This window comes from Engystomops pustulosus, chromosome 6 (assembly GCF_040894005.1).
Source record: "Engystomops pustulosus chromosome 6, aEngPut4.maternal, whole genome shotgun sequence".
NCBI lineage: Eukaryota > Metazoa > Chordata > Amphibia > Anura > Leptodactylidae > Engystomops > Engystomops pustulosus.
This window is the reverse complement of record NC_092416.1, coordinates 178,538,013-178,544,012: the sequence shown is the minus strand read 5'-3', so window position 1 is coordinate 178,544,012 and position 6,000 is coordinate 178,538,013. Positions and strand designations below refer to the sequence as shown.

The 6,000-nt window shown below is 47.3% G+C and overlaps 1 long non-coding RNA gene across 1 annotated transcript in view; it reads right to left on the bottom strand.

Annotated features, from left to right (window-relative positions):
* Positions 1 to 540: 540 nt before the first annotated feature.
* The window catches only part of LOC140066190 (uncharacterized), a 44,766-nt gene continuing 39,306 nt past the window's right edge, over positions 541 to 6,000 (bottom strand). The window contains exon 3 of the long non-coding RNA XR_011848154.1: positions 541 to 800. This is a non-coding gene — a long non-coding RNA (uncharacterized lncRNA). The remainder of the gene's footprint in view (positions 801 to 6,000) is intronic.

The window sequence follows — 6,000 nt, the reverse complement described above, 5'->3', positions numbered from 1 at the left end:
AAAAGAAAAAAAAAAAGTTTAAAAAATAAAAAAAATTAATAAAATATTAAAAGTTCAAATCATCCCCCTTTCCCTAGAACGGATATCAAACATAATAAACTGTAAAAATCACAAACATATTAGGTATCGCCGCGTCCCAAAATGCCCGATCTATCAAAATATAAAAACGGTTACGGGCGGCGGTGACCTCCGAGGCGGGAAATGGCGCCCAAATGTCCGAAATGCGACTTTTACACCTTTTTTGTAAAATGTACGTATAAATGTCTATTAATAAATGTAAAAAAAAAAGGAGCTGTTTTACTCATTTACACAGGGAATACATAAAAAAGTAAATCATTATAAAAAGAAGATAAATATAAATGAAATGCATAAATATATATTCTTACATATATGTAGTTAGAAACTCAGTATAAATACGTACGTTGTGTAAATGACTCATATGGCCACTAGATGGCAACGTTGTAAAAAAGGAATTGACCTCAAAAGACTGGCTGGTTCTCCGAATAGTTTGGTATAAATACACGGGATATGGAGCAATAATAATTAATAATTCCTTTATTTATATAGCATCTACAGATTGCACAGCGCTGCACAGAGCTTGCCAAATCAATCCCTGTTCCCAGTGTGGCTCACAATCTAAGCAACCTACCAGTATGTTTTAGAGTGTGGGAGGAAACTGGAGGAAACCCACGCAAACATGGAGAGAACATACAAACTCTTTGATGATGTTGACCTGGAAGGGACTTGAATCCAGGACCCCAGCACTGCAAGGCTGGAGTGATAACCACTGAGTCACCATGCTGCATGAAGAAAAATGAGCAATAATTAAATGGAGAATGTGGGGAAAAAACTGAACAATAATGACATTAATATTTGGGTTTACGTGGGTGAAATTTACCTAGAAACTGTGTCGGTGGTTTGCAGCAGTCTCCGTGCATAGAAGTGTCTGAGAGCGGAACTGTTCATTTTGGAACAACTTATTAAATTAAAGCTGCGATCTGATTGGTTACCATAGAAAAGTTCGACCTCCCACACATAAATCTCAGTCTTTGACTGCCTGTCTGTCTCTGACTGTCACTCTTTGTCTCTCTGTCTGACTTTCTGCCTGTCTGTTTCTCACAGTCCGCTTCCCTCTGCCTCTATCCATTATACCTCACACATAAACTGTCTTATACTCACTGCCTATAATAACAATCAAAGCTCAGAGCTCATATTAATGACCTGTGGCAAAATAGCAACCAATCACGGCTCCAATTCTAACTGCCACAGCAGCAGACAATGGCTTCTGTATATGGTGATTAATGAGTATATTTTGGAAAGTGTGGGTTGAGCCTACAGATGCAGTACTGGATAACATCACTGGTGTAACCCATTAACTGGACATGATAACTACATAGTCTGTAGTGTAAACAAATGAGTTATCTCCCTTTAAGTCATGTTAACCAGCACTGCATCTGTATGATGTTTCCTGGGTCACAGAGAGCGGCTGTGCATGATTTGGTGCTTGTAAACGTGACGGTGCAGATTCCTGGATATACATTGGGTCCACCGGTAGCCATTTTAGACAGGTAGCCCTTTTTTTTTTTTTTAAAGCGTTCCTTCAGAACTTAACATTTATTTGATGAGGGAATTGTAGGTTGTACCTCTGTGTGGTGTGGAATTGTACCTCTGTGAGGCAGAGGCCTGCGGGTGAATGTACCTTTGTTTAGTGGAGGACTCTACCTGAACATACCTCTGTGTGGTGGAGGACTGTGAGTGAATGTACCTCTGTGTGGTGAAGGACTGTGGGTGAATGTACCTCTGTGTGGTGAAGGACTGTGGGTGAATGTACCTCTGTGTGGTGAAGGACTGTGGGTGAATGTACCTCTGTGTGGTGAAGGACTGTGGGTGAATGTACCTCTGTGTGGTGAAGGACTGTGGGTGAATGTACCTCTGTGTGGTGAAGGACTGTGGGTGAATGTACCTCTGTGTGGTGGTGGCCTCTAGGTGAATGTACATCTGTGTGGTGGTGGCATCTAGGTGAATGTACATCTGTGAGGCAGAGGCCTGCGGGTGAATGTACCTTTGTTTTATGGAGGACTCTACCTGAACATACCTCTGTGTGGTGGAGGACTCTACCTGAACATACCTCTGTGTGGTGAAGGACTGTGAATGAATGTACCTCTGTGTGATGGAGGACTCTAGGTGAATGTACCTCTGTGTGGTGGAGGACTCTAGGTGAATGTACCTCAGTGTGGTGGAGGACTGTGAGTGAATGTACCTCTGTGTGGTGGAGGACTCTAGGTGAATGTACCTCTGTGTGGTGGAGGGCTCTAGGTGAATGTACCTCTGTGTGGTGGAGGACTCTAGGTGATTGTACCTCTGTGTGGTGGAGGACTCTAGGTGAATGTACCTCTGTGTGGTTGAGGACTCTGTGTGGTGGAGGACTCTAGGTGAATGTACCTCTGTGTGGTGGAGGACTCTAGTTGAATGCACCTCTGTGCGGTGGAGGACTCTAGGTGAATGTACATCTGTGTGGTGGTGGCCTCTAGGTGAATGTAACTCTGTGTGGTGGTGGCCTCTAGGTGAATGTACCACTGTGTAGTGGAGGGCTGTAGTTGAATGTACCTCTGTGTGGTGGTGGCCTCTAGGTGAATGTACCACTGTGTAGTGGAGAAGTCTAGTTGAATTTACCTCTTTGTGGTGGTGGCCTCTAGGTGAATGTACCTCTGTGTGGTGGTGGCCTCTAGGTGAACGTACCTCTGTGTGGTGGTGGCCTCTAGGTGAATGTACCTCTGTGTAGTGGAGGACTCTAGTTGAATGTACCTCTGTGTGGTGGTGGCCTCTAGGCAGGCCCGGCGCCAGCACCCGGCTAACCCGGGCAAGTGCCGGGGCCCCGGGGAACTGGAGGGGCCCACTCGGGTCCCCGGGTCAGCAGGACATCTGCCCCGCTGCCCGGGAGGTTCCGGAGGACACAGATCGCGATGAGAACATGTGCAGTCACTCACTGCTTTCCCCGGCAGGAGCTGCAGCATGAGAGGTTGAAGGACCTGTGATGACGTCATGGTCACATGACCTGCCGGGGAAAGCAGCGACCACACAGAGAGACCTGCATCAGTGAGGTGAGGGGGAGACTTACAGGGGCCAGGGAATATACAGGAAGAGGGGGGGCAGAGTGTATACAGGAGGAGGAGGGGAACTGTGTATACAGGAGGAGGGGGGGCAGTGTGTATACAGGGGGAGGGGTGGCAGTGCGTATACAGGAGGAGGGATGTGTACACGGGGATGGGGGGGGGGCAGTGGGTCCACGCGGGGGGGGGGGGGGTGCAGTGTGACTACTGGAGGGCGGCCCATAAAGGGGCCCACTAGAGCTCTGTCGCCCAGGGGCCCACTAAAGCCTGGAGCCGGCCCTGCCTCTAGGTGAATGTACCACTGTGTAGTGGAGGAGTCTAGTTGAATTTACCTCTTTGTGGTGGTGGCCTCTAGGTGAATGTACCTCTGTGTGGTGGTGGCCTCTAGGTGAATGTACCTCTGTGTGGTGGTGGCCTCTAGGTGAATGTACCACTGTGTAGTGGAAAACTCTAGTTGAATGTACCTCTGTGTGGTGGTGGCCTCTAGGTGAATGTACCACTGTGTAGTGGATGAGTCTAGTTGAATTTACCTCTTTGTGGTGGTGGCCTCTAGGTGAATGTACCTCTGTGTGGTGGTGGCCTCTAGGTGAATGTACCACTGTGTAGTGAAGGACTCTAGTTGAATGTACCTCTGTGTGGTGGTGGCCTCTAGGTGAATGTACCTCTGTGTGTTGGTGGCCTCTAGGTTAATGTACCTCTCTGTGTTGGTGGCCTCTAGGTGAATCTACCTCTATGTGTTGGTGGCCTCTAGGTGAATGTACCTCTGTGTGGAAAATTGGATTCTGTGTGATGTGCAACATCCCCCACTGGGACCTAGCCTATTTTTGGTGGATGTAGACAGGGCTGGCTTGTGCGGTCTTGGTCATGCTATGGTCACGGTGCTTGGTATTGGGACCAGAGGATGGGCCTACAGCCTGGCATGTCTCCAACAGGTGGTGTGTGCAAGAGTAATGGAGGGAGAGGCTGATGCTATAGGTTTCTCCCTGGGGCAAAACCCAAGGTGTATGTAGGAGTCTCTGGTTGATGGAGGATGGGGAGCCCATGATGGTCAAATAGCCTGATCCAGGGATCTCACGAGGGCACGTTGTGCAAATCAACTCACGGTTCTATATTCAACTTCAAACGGCAGGCAACGGCCAAACATTAGCAGAAGATTCAGCAGAGCAGGAAAGCTGGCGGGAGATAGATGGTCCACAGAAAGGGTTTCTCACAGCCTGGTGATAGCTTCAGGCTGGGATGGTAAAGATGGAATCCAGATGGTGGACCTCTGCTCTGGGGCTTAGTTTGCTGACTTGCCCAGGGTTTTAGGTAGTGGCCTAAGACACTTCTGCTTGCAGTATTATGACACTGGCTGTTGCAGCACAGACATGTGCTCCCGCCCACCATAGGTTTTTATAACTCCCCTGGTCAGGTGTCAGCACCCTCCAGTCAGGTTCCAGCTTGCTTCACAGTGGTACAAAGGATCATTGGTGGATAACATTTTACAGCGTTAACTCTTCTTTTACCAGGAGAGGCCGCTATTTGCAACAAGTACCTACTTTATGCTTTGGCAAGGTTGCGCTGACATAATCACAGTCATGTCTGCAGTGTATGAGGTGACTGGGAGCAGATACATGAGGAGACATGGTGACTCCATGATCTACTGTGGTAATAATTCCTCTATATATGATATATCAGCCATGTCTGCAGTGTATGAGGTGACTGGGAGCAGATACATGAGGAGACATGGCGACTACATGATCTCCTGTGGTAATAATTCCTCTATATATGATATATTAGCCATGTCTGCAGTGCATGAAGTAACTGGGAGCAGATACATGAGGAGACATGGTGACTACATGATCACCTGTGGTAATAATTCCTCTATATATAATATATCAGCCATGTCTGCAGTGTATGAGGTGACTGGCAGCAGATACATGAGGAGACATGGTGACTCGAGTGCACTCAAGTTCACCGGCCTATTCCTAGTGAAGGTAAGTGCAAGCTCCGCGACACTTTTTTTTTTTTTTTTTAAATGCGGTGGTTTTTCCGAATCCGTCTGGATTTTGTTCGGCCACGCCCCCCCCCCCCCCGATTTCCGTCGCGTGCATGCCAGCGCCGATGCGCCACAATCCGATCGCGTGCGCCAAAATCCCGGGGCAATTCAGGGGAAATTGCCGCAAATCGGAAATATTCGGGTAACACGTTGGGAAAACACGAATCGGGCCCTTAGTAAATGACCCCCATGGTGTCTACATGATCTCCTGTGGTAATAATTCCTCTATATATAATATATTGGCTATGTCTGCGGTGTATGAGGTGACTGGAGCAGATACATGAGGAGACATGGTGACTACATCATCTCCTGTGGTAATAATTCCTCTATATATGATATATCAGCCATGTCTGCAGTGTATGAGGTGACTGGGAGCAGATACATGAGGAGACATGGTGACTACAGGCAGTCCCCGGGTTACATACAATATAGGGTCTGGAGGTTTGTTCTTAAGTTGAATTTGTATGTAAGTCGAAACTGTATATTTTATAATGGAAGATCTAGAAAAAAATTTTCTTTTGCCCCAGTGACAATTGGAGTTTCCAAATTTTTGGTGTAATTGGACCAAGAATTATCAATAAAGCTTCATTACAGACACCTTACAGCTGATCATTGCAGTCTGGGACTATAGTAAAGCATCCAGAGAGCTTCACCAGAGGTCACAGTGGGCAGAGGGGTCCGTCTGTAACTATGGGTTGTCTGTAAGTCGGGTGTCCTTAAGTAGGGGACCGCCTGTACATGATCTCCTGTGGTAATAATTCCTCTATATATGATATATCAGCCATGTCTGCAGTCTATGAGGTGACTGGAGCAGATACATGAGGAGACATGGGGGGATATTTATCATACGCT